This window comes from Ictalurus punctatus, chromosome 1 (genome assembly GCF_001660625.3).
Source record: "Ictalurus punctatus breed USDA103 chromosome 1, Coco_2.0, whole genome shotgun sequence".
NCBI lineage: Eukaryota > Metazoa > Chordata > Actinopteri > Siluriformes > Ictaluridae > Ictalurus > Ictalurus punctatus.
The window spans coordinates 37,050,560-37,069,067 of record NC_030416.2 but is presented as its reverse complement, the minus strand read 5'-3'; positions in this window follow the sequence as shown (position 1 = coordinate 37,069,067).

The following is an 18,508-nucleotide window of genomic DNA, read 5'->3' as shown; positions in this document are numbered from 1 at the left end:
AGCGGTTGTATACAGAGAACCAAAGAGACAGGAGGTTTGGCGCTTTCAAAATTTTTCTCGGTTTGCCCCGAACAGTTTCAACAACTCAGAGAAAGACATCTTAAGCTAGACGATGTGGTAAACTAAGCCCGTTATTAGGTCCTACATTATGAACAATATTTTAACACAAATGTAAGTTATAAACATTTGTTTGAGACTCTCCTTCTTACTTCACGAAACGGAATACACAAAAACGGCATACAGTTAGCGGACGATCCCGATTAAAACCAAAACACAAGACTGGATGATCTTCACCGATGGTCAAAATAAACAATTTTATTTCAATTACACAGCGATACATAATTCAACCTCTTCTTTCCGATTCGTCCAGAAATCTGCCATTTTACCCACAACTACGAGCTCCTAGCGCTCCGGCTTTCGTTTCTATGGAGTTTTCACGGACGCTTGCCTCATCGTTCATGGCAACGGTCCATGCCCAGGTCAGAGTGTGTCGGAAAATCGTACCACACTGCTCACACTTTCCACGGCCGGCAGACGCAGACTGAACATCACAGGGTTAACGCGCCGATCTGACAGAACGACGAAACCTGACAAACGTCTGCTGGCGTTGGTCTGCCATGTCGATGCAGCGTGAACCTGGCTCTACACAACATGATCTTCACAGGATTACTGGGGAGACTGGGGTAAATAAAGGAACACACACACAGATAAAACACAAAATGGTCCTCTCTTTCCAGCTGTGAACAACACATATGAAGAGAATAAACAAAACTTACACTTAAAGCATATAAAAAACATACAGCATTTAGAAGAGAGACAGAGACACGTATCACCCTCCTCGAAAGCTATTTCTCATCTGGTGAGAAAATGGGCGTACCTCCGTGTTATTTTGCCCACCTGTGCATGACCCGCCCGTCTTCCCCCAATAGCTCACGTGCCACAGACTGGACAGATACGGCGTGCGATTGACCGTTTTCGCGAGATTTCAATCCAATATATATTTTCCTGTTACAGTTTCATGTGCGAGACTGTTGGCTTTCTGTTTGCAGACCTCTCAACCTTCACACATTGTGTGTAGGAGTTCGTAGAGGAGTTGTATTGAGTTAGGAGATTTTAACACCGATGTACGCTGATACGAGTTATCACTCCAAAATACACAACGGAGCCAGTTTTATTTTTTTCCTGGATTATATGGCAGGTGAGTGAATCAACACCGGGATAAGGAATGATTGACAGTTTTGAACTCTGTGATATTAACTAACCCCCCCGGAAGCCCCGCCCCCTTTCCATCATCTCGTAATGTTGTTGCTGGTGCACGCGCCTTGACGTGTCGTGACGTGACGTGACGTGTCCTCACTTTCAGTCACGGGTAACAGAGAATGTTTTGAGTTCAACAACGTGAACTCGGCGTGTGTGTGACGCAACTAGCATACAGATGTGCATACAGCTAGCATCACTTAAATCTATTTATCACCGATGTCAGACTTTTCATCCACTGAAAATGATCAGCTGAAAATGGACGGAAGTGGTGCTTTCATGAGAATATTTTGATGAAAAAAATGAACCCGGCCTATAATAAGTAATACGTGTCAGGTCTAACACTTTACAAATCATTTTAATGCAAGAAAGAGAGTGTTTCAACCCTCAGTGAAAATCTCGCCTCGAAATGTTCTGTGTGACATTGGACAAGAGATTTTTTGCTTTATTACTGTTTTTACCCCCTACTCGTTATTCCTCTTCATGTTTGTCAGGTCTGCTATACGTTTGACATATTTGTGGAAATATTTAATGATGTAATGTGATATATTTATACCACGTGCAGTAAAAGCTTCATGTTTTCAACAGAAACCTGCATGAATGTTCCCGATGTTCCGGCTGCACAAATATCACCTTCTAGATGACTGCGAGATATACAGTGGGGGAAAAAAGTATTTGATCCCCTGCTGATTTTGTACGTTTGCCCACTGACAAAGAAATGATCAGTCTGTAATTTCAATGGTAGATTTATTTGAACAGTGAGAGACAGAATAACAACAAAAAAATCCAGAAAAACGCGTCAAAAATGTTATAAATTGATTTGCATTTTAATGAGGGAAATAAGTATTTGACCCCTCTGCAAAACATGACTTAGTACTTGGTTTAAAAACCCTTGTTGGCAATCACAGAGGTCAGACGTTTCTTGTAGTTGGCCACCAGGTTTGCACACATCTCAGGAGGGATTTTGTCCCACTCCTCTTTGCAGATCTTCTCCAAGTCATTAAGGTTTCGAGGCTGACGTTTGGCAACTCGAACCTTCACCTCCCTCCACAGATTTTCTATGGGATTAAGGTCTGGAGACTGCCTAGGTCACTCCAGGACCTTAATGTGCTTCTTCTTGAGCCACTCCTTTGTTGCCTTGGCCATGTGTTTTGGGTCATTGTCATGCTGGAATATCCATCCACGACCCATTTTCAATGCCCTGTCTGAGGGAAGGAGGTTTTCACCCAAGATTTGACGGTACATGGCCCTGTCCATCGTCCCTTTGATGCGGTGAAGTTGTCCTGTCCCCTTAGCAGAAAAACACCCCCAAAGCATAATGTTTCCACCTCCATGTTTGACGGTGGGGATGGTGTTCTTGGGGTCATAGGCAGCATTCCTCCTCCTCCAAACACGGCGAGTTGAGTTGATGCCAAAGAGCTCCATTTTGGTCTCATCTGACCTCAACACTTTCACCCAGTTGTCCTCTGAATCATTCAGATGTTCATTGGCGAACTTCAGTGGGCATGTATATGTGCTTTCTTGAGCAGCGGACCTTGCGCGCGCTGCAGGATTTCAGTCCTTCACGGCGTAGTGTGTTACCAATTGTTTTCTTGGTGACTATGGTCCCAGCTGCCTTGAGATCATTGACAAGATCCTCCCGTGTAGTTCCTGGCTGATTCCTCACTGTTCTCATGATCAATGCAACTCCACGAGGTGAGATCTTGCATGGAGCCCCAGGCCGAGGGAGATCGACAGTTCTTTTGTGCTTCTTCCATTTGCGAATAATCGCACCAACTGTTGTCCCCTTCTCAACAAGCTGCTTGGCAATGGTCTTGTAGCCCATTCCAGACTTGTGTAGGTCTACAATCTTGTCCCTGACATCCTTGGAGAGCTCTTTGTTCTTGGCCATGGTGGAGAGTTTGGAATCTGATTGATTGATTGCTTCTGTGGACAGGTGTCTTTTATACAGGTAACAAACTGATATTAGGAGAACTCCCTTTAAGAGTGTGCTCCTAATCTCAGCTCGTTACCTGTATAAAAGACACCTGGGAGCCAGAAATCTTTCTGATTGAGAGGGGGTCAAATACTTTTTTCCTCATTAAAATGCAAATCAATGTATAACATTTTTGACGTGCGTTTTTCTGGATTTTCTTGTTGTTATTCTGTCTCTCACTGTTCAAATAAATCTACCATTAAAATTATAGACTGATCATTTCTTTGTCAGTGGGCAAACGTACAAAATCAGCAGGGGATCAAATACTTTTTTCCCTCACTGTATATGTTTATAGCTACGTTTAATGTCGTGGAACATCCACAAAGCAAGTTCCTGATCTCACTTACGTTATAGCAGCTGTAAATAATCGTTCCCTCACCATCCCTCTCTCTATTCCATCTCTCGAAGTTAATCAGACGAAAAAAAAACAAAACAAAACGCAGGCTGTCGCGTTACTGAGAAGCCGCAAAGAAGCGTAAACTCGTCCGTCCTGAAGGTGTCGGGAAAGTTAAAGCCACAGCTTTACCTCCGACTGTCGCAAAGCGCCGACACTGGAGACTCCTTCTATTAACGCTAACATTAGCATCTCCTTACAGAAAAAAACACATTAACCACAATTATTTTGAATCCATTAATGCAGAGCATCCACCATACACGTCCCTCTAAACGAGCTGTTACCATAGAAACGATATATATTTTAAAGCCGATGAAAGAAAACAGCTCACGCTCATGCTCTGAGTTTTTACGACTCTACTGTACGTGGCTCAGTAGGATGAAATAATACTTTTTTTTTTCAGATACCTCGCAGTTTTAAAACAATTTGCAGTTTCGAGTATCAGTGTTAAATTTTAGCGCTGCTGCCTGCCGCTAATCTTTTTCAGCTTCATTTCATTTCTCAAGTTATCAGTCCCCATGAGATAGTGCCAGCCTTTACCATAAATAAATCAGCAAGGCTTTCCGTAACCGCTGGAAGTGGCAGTGTGTGACAGCGCGGCTCAGACGAACGTTTCCCCGCCTGAGATCAGGGGAGAGAATTCAGGCCGTTTGCATAAATTTGTGCAAAAATAGCTGAGATGATTTCCAGGAGACTACGAGAAGTGTCATCGTTATCGTTCCTCCCCGCACGGAAAGCCTGCTGGAAAAAGCATGTTATTTCATTAATATATTCGCGTATATTTGTTTGTGTGTGCAGAAATTTGTCCCAGAAAGAAATAAAGCGAGATACAGAGCTATACTGAAAGCGAGATCTAGAGCGTGCAGGAGGAAGCGTATCTACAGAGGAAGATGAGGAGAGAGAAGATGAGGAGAGAGAAGATGAGAGCTCCACCTCTAAACCATTCCTAACTGCTGCAGCAGGCGGAGTGTACAGCTGCATTAATGCTTCAGTAGCTTTCACAGCGTGTGTGGCGTTGATAAGAAATCAGATTCATCCCTACGCTAATGAAAGGTGAGGTGAAAGGTTATATTAAAAATCTGGCTTGCTGTTTTGCCCTAAAATTGAATTAAGAGCGGCGGCTCTGCGGGAATCACGCGCCACGCAAAGCATGTTTCCAAGCCACGAGGACAGGACCTGAGAGTCATGACCTGAACCTGTACGTTGATAAATTTCCTTTCGCAACAAGACACGTCAAAGCACTTTCCTGATTTACACACCAGCCAATAGCATCCGAGATACGCCACAGCCCCGCCCAATCTGAACACGCCCGAGTGTAGCTAAAACAGTGAAGCTTTTTTCAGCGGTGAATGATGTCTCACTGCCGCCTTCACTCGACATGTCCACCATGAAAATGTCTCTAAGGCCCTCTAGTGGCTGGCAGCGGTACAATATTTAATCCCGCCCATTCCCATATCTCAACCAATCATTTTCAGGAATATTGTTCTGTCATTTTTCACCCCTACATCTCCACCAATCATTTCCTTTATTTGATGGTAAATAAATGGGCATGGTTGATCAACGAGCTTCAGGAAAACACACACACACACACACTTTACAACACACAGCTGAAGCTCTGGACAGTTCTGTAGCAAAGCCATGTCGTGTTCTGCTGTAAACTGTTCTAACAGACTCACAGTGGGGGGGCTTTGCAGTTTTTCCAGTACATTTCCAGTCATATTGATGTCTAAGCTAGCTTGTTTTAACTAGCAAAGCAATGTGAGTGAAGGAAGTGACGGCAAAAACCAAGACAGTTTGACTGTATGACCTTAGCTAACACTTGAAGTACATGGGTAAGGTTAGCCAATCTCTCCTTTTTAACGCTTTCTTCCAGTCCACTGGCCGGAGGAATGGAAATCGACTTATCAGACATGTGAAATCAGTATAAACAAAGGAATTATTTGATCGCTGCAAGTCTGTTATAAGACGAGTCCGGACGCTGTTGGGTTTCTGTGTGTAGAGTATCGTGACACTGTGTTTAGCTGCTGGTGAGTGGGGCGATGGGAAAGGGGAAGGGTGTGAGCCCCCTGCTGGGCAAACAATTCACAGCACGATAAAATTATAACATTCAGGGTACGTTTACACGGCAGCGATGTACTAAAAACGGAGAAGTTTTTCCTTTCTGTTTTTGAAAAGTTTCGCGTACCGATGACAACACTGTCAGAACGATCCCCGTTCACACGGATCCACGAAAACGACTCAAACGCTGTATTATGCATGCCAGGCCAATAGGTGGCGATGTCACTTTGCAAAGAAACATTTCACACCTGTGCACACATAAGCATTCACGTCAATGCGTCCGCCATATTGATTCTGACAAGATCACCCTATAGACAAATACAAGCTGTGGTTTTTCTGGATAAAAAACAGTCCTGTAGTCTAAAATGTCTCGGGCGTTGTTTAGACGTACTCACGCGCATGCCTACAGACCGTAAACATAATATGCGTGCGCATGACATCGTCGTTTTCACAGATTCTCATTCTTGCCCGTTTACACGGAGACGATAACGGCATCGTTTTCAAAAGTCTGCGTTTTCAGGCCCCGAAACGCCGTCGTCATGGAAACGAACAGCCGAACCGGATGCACAGTTTTCTGTTTTTAGTTGAAAACGTTGCCGTGTAAACGGTCGCTAGTAGGCTAGTGTGTGTTGAGGTAGTTTGTGTAGTTTCATAGCATATAATCCCAATTAAGTCCATTTCAGTTTGTAACACAGTATTTTAACCCTTCTCATATCCTGACATCTTTTTAACTTGCTTGGTTGTTTTTGTTTTAACCCGGGCCACGCTACTGAGAAAACTGCTACATTCCCTCTGCTACATTACAAGTAACCTTCTAATCTCCTTCTAATCTCCTATTAATCTCCTTCTAATCTACTTGTAACATGGTGAAATCATCAGATCTGCCCAGAACATGAGTCTCTTTGTGTCAGATCTTAGTAAAACAGGGCAGGGAATTTAATCTGGATTAATCTCTGCCTGCAAAACAAACACAGAAATTCATCCTCATCAACATCAGATAATATTAATGAACACTACATGAGATAAACCGATTAGAGCAAAAACTCAATTCAATTAGATCTGTGGAGTTTCCTACAAGCTTTATCCTAACTATGTGAATTCAATTACAGCCTCATAGTGCATATCAACTTCAGCACTAAGCAAGTGCCCTACTGTCTGAGTGCACTACAGTCACGTGTCTTACCTCCGCCAGCGATCGAAGATGAATACACACTTCCACTAAACTGCCCCGGTAACAAACTATTCTAACTAGAGCACGAGGAAAGAACTAGAAATTAGGGACATCCACAGACTAGGAAACATCTGGAAGCTAGGGGCACTACAAACTAGGAAACAACTGGAACTAGAGACACAGAAACTAGGAGATTTTAAACTAGGGAGCATCTGAAAACTAGAAACATCTGGAACTAGAGACATTGGAAACTGGGGCATTAGAAACTAGGCAGCATCTGGAAACTAGAAACATCTGGAACTAGAGACACTGGAAACTATCTGGAAGCCAGAAATATCTGGAACTAAATACACTAAAATGTGGAGCATTAGACACTAGGGAGCATCTGGAAACTAGAAACATCTGGAAATAAAGACACTGGAATCTGGGGCATTAGAAACTTGGGAGCATCTGGAAACTAGAAACATCTGGAACTAGAGACACTAGAAACTGGGGCATTAGACATTAGGGAGCATCTGGATGCCAGAAACATCTGGAACTAGAGACACTGGAAACTGGGGCATTAGACACTAGGGAGCATCTGGAAGCCAGATACATCTGTAACTAAATACACTAGAATGTGGAGCATTAGAAACTAGGGAGCATCTAGAAACTAGAAACATCTGGAACTAGAGACACTGGAATCTGCGGCATTAGAAACTAGGGAGCATCTGGAAATGAGGGAAACTGTAAATCGGGGACACTGGGAAACAGAGAGACTGGAAAAAGACGACACTAGGCACTTTGGTATTAGGAAGCATCTGGAAACTAGGAAGATTTGGAACTAGACACCAGGAAGAAGACACATTCATGTTCTGCTTCAGAATGAGATTAGTGTTGTGCCCCATTTGTGTAGATTTGTGCGTCACACACATCAGTGTTTATTCCATTAAAATGTGAAGATCAAACAGCAAAAACTTTCACACTTTAAAGCTCCAGGCTAGAAACTTCTCAGTTCTCAATTCTCAACACTCACGGAGGATCAGAGCAAAAATCCGGATGCTGTAACATTCTGACGTTGATCATGCAACACATCACACACACACACACACACACACACACACACACACACACATACACACACACACACACACACACACACACACACACACACTCACGAGATTCTCTGGTGACTTTTAACACACTTATGAAACCCATCAGTATGCTGGATAGGCTGGTGTTTTAAAAAGAATAAAGAAGAGAAGTAGGTCAGGAGATGAATATAAGTGGAGAAGTGTCACAATGTTCCTGTCTTATATAAGCATGTGCGTGTGGAGACCACAGCGCTCGGCTCACCTCGGCAGGATTATGACAAAAAGGCTATACACAAAAGTGTGTTTTTTAAAATATAAAAGGATTTTCCTCCAGACAATAGAGCCGCTGCTGCTGTGTGGGAGAGTGAGTGACATGTTTGTACAGGGATCTTTTACATTTTTGACTAAAATAATCACACATGTGGGTGGATACGAGCAGAACGGAGTGAACCGGAGAAGATGGGGTAAAAGATCTGAACAGCTGCTCCGAGGGAAGGAAGGAAGACGGCTTGTGTTTGTGACACTACTCCACACTTCTTATCTGATATATGATGCAAGTTCTTCCATTTTGGACTCATTTATTTCTGCCTTATTGCTGGTTTGTCAGTAACTTTCTGTATCTAACTTTTTAAAATATTCAACTCTTGGTGCTCTTGGTGTTTTCTCATAGACACTCTAATCTGGGGACGTTATAAACGAGGACGCTAGGGGACAATATAAACCATGGAAACTAGGAACACTGGAAAAGAAGGAAACTGGAACCTAGAGACACTGAACATTTGAGACATTAGAAACTAGGAAACAGCTGGAAACTGGGGACGTTGAGAACTATAGAGACACTGGAAACTGTGCAGATTAGAAATTCGGAAGTATCTGGGAATTAGGAGCACTGAACAATAGAAACACTGGACACATGGGGACGTTACTGGGTTCTCGTTCACTAAATGCACCAGCATTTGGAAACTGAATTGAGAAATGGGAAACATGTTCAAAAGTAGGGACATTGGGAACTAGAGACACTGGAAATGGGGGATTAACTATGAACTATCTGGAAACTAAGGACATTGGGAATGAGGAAACATCTAGAAACTATGGACATTGGGAACTAGGGAGCATCTGTAGACTGGGGACATTGAAAACACTGAAAACTGGAGACATGGGTATTTAGGAACATTGGGAAATGGGAAACACCTGGAAATGAATGACACTGGGGACAAGGAAACATGAACACTAGGGACATTCGGGACTGTGGAGAATCTGGAGACGTTCCATTTGGGATTCAGTTTTTATTGCCCCTTGGTCTGTAGCCTTCTTTTGACTTTATGAAACATTTTAATAAAAGGAACGCAGCAGTTTGGTGGCGTTTTCTTACCCTGTTTTCTTGAGTTTTATCTCAAATCTCAAATCGTTGAGCTCAAATCTCATAAATCACCCAGATTAGAATCAGTGTGAGGACGTATCAGTGAGTAATCTGACTCAAACATTATAGAGAAGTAACAAACCCACTGATATACATGCATTTATTTATTTAAAAACTGCTATATAAAAATGATGTTGAAAACTGCAGGATCTTGACTTAAGTAGCCGCGTATCCGGACTCGGCCCACGGTGTGTTTGGCTAGCAAAGTTAGAGGCTGGAAATGAAGGTAGAGGCTTTATCTCTGGGGAGTAAATTAGCTGGAATTGACATGCTTTACCCTTACAACAAGTCTAAAATGATACTTTTCCATCTTTTTATCTCCATCTTTCATCTTTCCTATTGTTTTGCCCCAGACGCTCGCTCTAACTGGTGTATAAATGACTTCTGAGCCGGCGAAGGCCAGTGAAGCAGCAGGATTCTGTCTGATGCTTTATTACGGGGTTCTCTTCAGGAGGAATGCTTTCTCCTCCTCTCATCTTGTGCTATCTCTACCGTTCACACAGGGTTGGTAAGGGTGAGGGGTATGGAACGGTGAATACTCATGGTTCTGAAGGCTCTCCATCACGCCGGTAGGTACACCATGCCGAATTACAGCCAGGATACAAACACAAAGCACGTCACGGCTCGTCCTTCACCTGCCGCCTGCATATTTAAATATATTTACGTCTTCTCTCTGCCGAGATGTTCGCAGCAGGACTCTGAAATAGAACAGGAAGCACAGAATACGTGTGTCCTGAAACTTCTGGGACAGGCTGCAGGACTGAAGGAAAGAGATAAATGGCTTTTTAGAAGAGGAAGGTCCTCGGCAGTGCTCCGTCTCTGTGGCGGTGTCCAAATAAACACCGCTGATTTATAGAGGCTGTGGATTTCACCGGAACAATTGTGATGCTGAACAGTGGAGTGTATTCACAGACCATTTACCGCTTAAATGAAATATAAACTCGGTCGTTTACTCGGCTTTTCTCATTACCTGTTCTTTTGTATCCCTGTTGTTTTCGGACAGCTCGGGTTATTCTCTACGCTCAAGTGAGTTTCCTCTGGGTTCTCTGGTTCCCTCAAACTTCACAAAAACATGCTGATGGGTGGATTGTCTAGGTTAGGATGGACCCACATCCCATCCAGGGTGAATCCTCCCACCGTGTGCCCGGTATTCCCGGGATAGACTCCAGATGCACCGGGATGAAGCTCCTACTGAAGATGAATGCTGGTAATGATCGTATGCTTAGATTACTTTGTTAGCCGTATTACCCATGCAGCTACAGGAGAAAACTATATTTGGACAGCAAGTCTTGTCAGATCGAATACTTTTGTGGTGTAAATCTGTGCCTACGGTCTCACACAAGCAGGGCCCTTACATATATATATCTTATATATAATCTTAATAATAATGCGTGCAGGTAACAAAGACATTATTACAATTATAACCGCAACAATATTACAGGAAACGAAGGCTACGTCTGTTATTCATATCGAATAACCAGCCGCCGAGTAGAAACAGGACTCAAGGATACCTGCGACTAAATATTCAAGAACTGCACCATTTTTTCCAATTACACTCACACCTTATATAAATAGACCTTATATAAATAGACCTTATATAAATAGACCTTATATAAATAGACCTTATATAAATAGACCTTATATAAATAGACCTTGGCCATCCAGTCAGTGTGAAGTAACGCTCAGTGTGTCTTACCTGGTCTTATCAGGCCTTTTGTTCATTGGATGCTATGCTGGTTTTTGTGTCCTGATCTCTGCTAAGCATCTGAACCCTTGCTTGTTTGTTTTTTTGTTTGTTTTTGTTACCTTGGACCTGCCTCATGTTTTGGAAATGTCTGCCTTGAGCACTGACATTTGAGCACTTGAGCAGGTGTTCACATCGCGTTTGCATTCGTCTCTGCCTATGAGGTGTGACGTACAGATGGCGGATTTATACAGGCTGATACAGATAAGATGGCGTTTACTTGGGATGAGTACCGTAGGACGAAGCACATGTCTTCACTACACTTATGGTATTTAATAATGCATATATCGTCGAGATTTATAATGGATATGGACTGTTTGAGAAGGTCACATGCTGATTTGAAATGATGAAGGCCTGAAGCTAAAACGTTTGTTTAATTAACCCTTGTCGTATGAACTCGGTGAACTGAGCCAAATCTCTGCAGAGTGCGTTCTTCAATAAAGTCGTCAGAAAGCCTTAATGAGATGGATTCAATTTAATTATTCATAAACAAGACCTTTCCGATGTGGATGCAAACTTCTGAGCTTGTTAATGAAGTGAAGTTGCTTCTGTAATATTTCGGCTCTGTTTCATAACCGGGTTCAAATGAGAAAATATTATTATACCGTTTTATGCATGGAGATAAAACTAACAAACATTGTTCAATTTCTTTACCCAGACACTTCCCTGAGACAGTGAAGACACCGCTGAAGATCAGTGATCGCTCCACAGCAGGTCTTTATATAATAAACATCAATAACATCCACATTAATGACACGATATTTCTCTATTCCGCCAGAGCCTGAAACAGACATTACAATGAAATATAGACTAATATTTAACGATTCACCAAACAAAGGTAATGATTTTCCTGGGAGGCTTGTTATTCTTGTTTTTCTGTTTATGTAACAAGGCGAAGGTTTCGGAAATCTATCGAGGCATTCGGAGTGAGTCAAACTGGTGTCATGTCTCAGTTCATCATTATCTTCTGTAAATAGGCTAATCCAGAACGCTAGCATTACAGAAAGACATAAATCAAAGACACAAATAAATAAAGCGTAAACTCGTCCGTCCTGAAGATGTCGGAGAGCTTAAAGTTACAGCTTTACCTCGGACTGTTACAAAGCGCTGACACTGGAGACTCCTTCCAAACACGTCTGCAGATGTGCTAATATCAGAGCCGCTGTTTTAGAAAATTAATCAACACCTTCTGACCAATCAGAAAAAAAACCCAGTGCTGCGGTATAAAATGAATTAGCAAGTTAAATATCATCCTCCACCTTCCTACGCTGGGCGGCAAGGTCACTCGTGATTGGTGGAAACACGCAGTCTGAACAGGAAGTAGAGAAGAGAATGTTTTCAGAATTTGCACAAGTACATGGCTAAAATACATTAACGTCTATTCATTTAGCGGACGCTTTTATCCGAACAGACTTACAAATACAAGGAAATACAAGCAAAGTGCTATATCAAGCGGAGAGCAATACAAGTAGCGCTACCGTACAACGCCATACCGTGGAAATCTGTAAAAGCTATGTAAATGTCTCGAAGGTAAACAACTTCCTCGCTTTGGAGAGGGTGTTTTATTCAGGTGGCTCCACTATTTCTACCTGTCTGTAGAAATAATTCAGATCCCGTACTCTACGGGGAGCTCGATACATCATGCATCACGGTGCAGAGATACTGCTTTATATAGGGGAGATTCCTCATGAGCCAGTTGCACCCACAGGCCACAGCTACGACTGAATTTTAGAGAAGACACGTAGAGAAGCCATTCCCAAGAGCAGCTATACTTACACACACACACAAAAGTATCCATATAGCACCACAAAGAGTTTGTCCTGAAGTGTGACGTACAGTTCAAGGGTTGATCTCTTACACAAAGTACCTCTTAAGAGATCTAGAATCATTAGCCATCGAAAGAACCACAGAGGAACCTTTTCTAAGCGTGCAATACAAGGCTTAACTGTTTGGTCCACTTACAGTACATGCTAACCTGATGACCAACAAAGTCTATAATCTTGGTGAATGAGAGAGGAACACATCTTTAGAATCTGGAGGCAGATGTTAGACAGGATGTTCCTCGTGTCATCATCAACCTCATCATAAGTGAGAGATATTGAGGATAGGAAAGGAAGGGACCATTTCAAGAGTCCAGCATGACCGAGTGGATGTTGTAGCATGAGGTAAACCTATATTAGCACTTTCTCATTCCCTTTTCACACTTGAGTTCTCCACCCCCTCCCCCTCCAAGAGTGCCCCAAGAGTTCAGAGCATTTAGTGAAGTATGAAAGGATCCAGGAGTGAGCCAGAGGAGCGATCCCTGGTCCTTCTACCACGTGCTGAGCAGCATGATTGGTCCTGTTTCAAGTTTGGTAATGGTGTGGAAAGCGTCGTTATGGTCACCAGAGGAGACAGAATGCCTTTTTTTGACATATAAAAGCAGACTTTAAGAGAACTAGAGCGCTGTAATTACCTCGGCTTTGTTTGCACTGAGAACATTGTGGAAAAACACACGTCTCATGCCGGCCTGCATGGCTGAACACCATCTTATACAAGAACAGCTGCTTGTTTGTAGTTATCCCTGCACAATGACATGCTGTGCATCCAGAAAGTGCCGTTCTTCACCGCTTAAGTGTTTGTAGTGAAAGAAAATCATTAAACAAAAAAACAGCAAATGGATGAATCTAGTGCCTGGTGTTCTGCAACCATCTGCGCTTCAAAATTCTATATAAAAGCGAACCTGCGATTACAAGCCCCGCCCCCAAAACGAGCCCGGAATGGGTCCTGAGTGCAGATTTGAGTAGTGAAGTATGACAAAGCTCGAAGAGCCTTTACATGCGTGACGTGACTTCAGGACACTTCATCGTGTGCTGTTGGTTTCTCTGGAAGCCAGAACCTGTCGGGTCGTCTCCTCTCCACTTTCCTGGTGGGATTTGGGATCTGATCCGGATTTATTCTGGGCTCTTCACTGCTCTTTTCTCCTGCTTCTCTCTGCCGCTTTTTTTCCATGGGTGGATAAAAGCCCCAAATTCCCTGAAAGGCTGTGATTGTTATTAGAATCTTAACAGCTGATGGCACAAAGCATTCACACACACACACACACACACACACACAGTTTCTTTACATGCATTTTAATCAATAAATCATACAGGAATGCACACTTTTCCTCCCACGCCCTCACTGATGTTCGCTCCTGTGCTAATCTTCACACCGCTGCTTTGTTGTTCTGTTCCTCATTACATCGTGTTCGCAGAAACTTCAGCTTTTTATCTCAGTGCGCTGTCGAAATAGTTCCAGATCTCATTATTATTATTATTATTTCACATTTTTATCTCACACATTTTGATACATTTGAAGATATGCCGGTATTTCAAGTTATCTTATTACTGTTGGAGGTCATGAGTTCAAATCCCAGTACTTGCAGGCTGCCACTGCTGGGCCCTCGAGCAAGGCCTTTAATCCTCAACTGCTCAGTTGTATGAATGAGATTTAAAAATAAAAAAAAGTCGATCTGGATAAAGGCGTCTGCCAAATGCCTGTCCATGTGATCATGTCTTAACACCGTAACCTGCACTGAGGGCTGGAGAACGTCCAGAGAACTCATTTATGGAAAGTAAATCATCAAGATTATACTTTTAAGGTTTAAAAAGCATCCAACATGGGAGGATGTAATAAATCAGACATCCATGATGACCAAAAAATATAAAAGCCATCATGAACTAGGATAATACGATCCCATTGTTAATTATTATCTCGTTATTTCAACTTCATCACTCGTTATTTTAAGATATTATGTTATTATTACGAGTTAATATCTTATGTTGACTTATTAGCGTTGAGTGACGGGATCATTATGATATTATGATATGATATTATTTTGCTGTTTTGACTTAACATCTTGGAGATTTTAAGATTTTAACACAAAAATATTTAATGGAAATAACATCATTATCTACTGAAATGAATTAGTTCATATGTTTGGGGTAAGAAAAGAATTAAGGAAATAAAACAAACAAAACATTTGATTGTACAGCTCATACTCGTAGAGTATGTTATAAATATAAATCGCTTGTATTTCATAAATCCTGATTTTAGGCCATTTTCATTGTTTCTTGGGCAATAAATATACATAAAAATCTATATAACAATCTATATTTTATACGTGGATAAGTTTTAATGCTTAACACACACACACACACACACACACACACACACACACACACACACACACACACACACACTGTTCTCTCGGAGAGTGAATGTGACGTAAAGCGAGGTACACAATCAGCAGGATTCATTTATTTGTCCTTCATCACGGAGCTGCTGCTCAGATCTGTTCTTATTACACTCATATATCTTTATCCTCGCACCCTGAGAGACGTCCTCATGACACACCAGCCGTTTTTTACATTATTCATGTTCTCCACGTATTTAACGGCACAGGCAGAGTCTTGAAGGTGAACAGCACCATCCTCCTCCTCCTCCTCCTCCTCCTCCTCCTCAACACGCTCCTTAATGGTTCCTCGGGGACTCTAATGGGGCTGACCTGCTGCTCTCACACACTCTTCCTCCACTTACTTATGGAAACTGAGGACACACACATGACAATTGACAGCATGCTGAGTCTCTGATTACAGCGTGGGCTCTGCTTGAGTTGATGCTGGGGATACTAGCAGAGCGTGGGTCAGATTTATGGAAATAAATTCACCTGTCTACTGCTCTAACACAACACTGCTCCATCTCTTCTCCATCACTGCTCCAACACTGCTCCATCACTGCTCCAACACTGCTCCATCACTGCTCCAACACTGCTCCAACACTGCTCCATCACTGCTCCATCACTGCTCCATCACTGCTCCATCGCTGCCTTACAACACTGCTCCATCTCTTCTCCAACACTGCTCCAACACTGCTCCATCTCTTCTCCATCACTGCTCCATCACTGCTCCAACACTGCTCCATCACTGCTCCATCACTGCTCCATCACTGCTCCATCGCTGCCTTACAACACTGCTCCATCTCTTCTCCAACACTGCTCCAACACTGCTCCATCTCTTCTCCAACACTGCTCCATCTCTTCTCCAACACTACTCCAACACTGCTCCATCACTACTCCATCTCTTCTCCAACACTACTCCAACACTGCTCCATCACTGCTCCAACACTGCTCCATCTCTTCTCCATCACTGCTCCAACACTGCTCGATCACTGCTCCAACACTGCTCCATCACTGCTCCAACACTGCTCCATCTCTTCTCCAACACTGCTCCAACACTGCTCCATCACTGCTCCAACACTGCTCCATCTCTTCTCCAACACTACTCCAACACTGCTCCATCACTGATCCAACACTGCTCCATCTCTTCTCCATCACTGCTCCATCTCTTCTCCAACACTGCTCCAACACTGCTCCATCACTGCTCCAACACTGCTCCATCACTGCTCCAACACTGCTCCATCACTGCTCCAACACTGCTCCATCTCTTCTCCATCACTGCTCCATCTCTTCTCCAACACTGCTCCAACACTGCTCGATCACTGCTCCAACACTGCTCCAACACTACTCCAACACTGCTCCATCTCTTCTCCGACACTACTCCAACACTACTCCAACACTGCTCCAACACTGCTCCAACACTGCTCGATCACTGCTCCATCACTACTCCAACACTGCTCCAACACTGCTCCATCTCTTCTCCAACACTGCTCCATCTCTTCTCCATCACTGCTCCAACACTGCTCCATCACTACTCCATCACTGCTCCATCTCTTCTCCGACACTGCTCCAACACTGCTCCAACACTGCTCGATCACTGCTCCATCACTACTCCAACACTGCTCCATCTCTTCTCCAACACTGCTCCAACACTGCTCCATCACTGCTCCAACACTGCTCCATCTCTTCTCCATCTCTTCTCCAACACTGCTCCAACACTGCTCCAACACTACTCCAACACTACTCCAACACTGCTACAACACTGCTCCAACACTGCTCCATCTCTTCTCCAACACTGCTACAACACTGCTCCAACACTACTCCAACACTGCTACAACACTGCTCCAACACTGCTCCATCTCTTCTCCAACACTGCTACAACACTGCTCCAATACTGCTACAACACTGCTCCAACACTGCTCCAACACTGCTCCAACACTGCTCCAACACTGCTCCAACACTACTCCAACACTGCTCCATCACTGCTCCAACACTGCTCCAACACTGCTCCAACACTGCTCCAACACTGCTCCAACACTACTCCAACACTGCTACAACACTGCTCCAACACTACTCCAACACTGCTCCAACACTGCTCCATCTCTTCTCCATCTCTTCTCCATCACTGCTCCAACACTGCTACAACACTGCTCCAACACTGCTCCAACACTGCTCCAACACTGCTCCATCACTGCTCCATCTCTTCTCCAACACTGCTCCAACACTGCTCCATCTCTTCTCCAACACTGCTCCAACACTGCTCCATCTCTTCTCCAACACTGCTCCAACACTACTCCATCTCTTCTCCATCACTGCTCCAACACTGCTCCAACACTACTCCATCACTGCTCCATCTCTTCTCCAACACTGCTCCAACACTACTCCATCTCTTCTCCATCACTGCTCCAACACTGCTCCAACACTACTCCAACACTGCTCCATCTCTTCTCCAACACTGCTCCAACACTGCTCCATCTCTTCTCCAACACTGCTCCAACACTGCTCCATCTCTTCTCCAACACTGCTCCAACACTGCTCCATCTCTTCTCCAACACTGCTCCATCTCTTCTCCAACACTGCTCCAACACTGCTCCATCTCTTCTCCAACACTGCTCCAACACTGCTCCATCGCTGCCTTACAACACTGCTCCATCTCTTCTCCAACACTGCTCCATCTCTTCTCCATCACTGCTCCATCTCTTCTCCAACACTGCTCCAACACTGCTCCATCTCTTCTCCATCACTGCTCCATCTCTTCTCCAACACTGCTCCATCTCTTCTCCAACACTGCTCCATCTCTTCTCCATCACTGCTCCATCACTGCTCCATCTCTTCTCCGACACTGCTCCAACACTGCTCCAACACTGCTCGATCACTGCTCCATCACTACTCCAACACTGCTCCATCTCTTCTCCAACACTGCTCCAACACTGCTCCATCACTGCTCCAACACTGCTCCAACACTGCTCCAACACTGCTCCATCTCTTCTCCATCTCTTCTCCAACACTGCTCCAACACTGCTCCAACACTACTCCAACACTACTCCAACACTGCTACAACACTGCTCCAACACTGCTCCATCTCTTCTCCAACACTGCTACAACACTGCTCCAATACTGCTACAACACTGCTCCAACACTGCTCCAACACTGCTCCATCACTGCTCCAACACTGCTCCAACACTACTCCAACACTGCTCCAACACTGCTCCATCTCT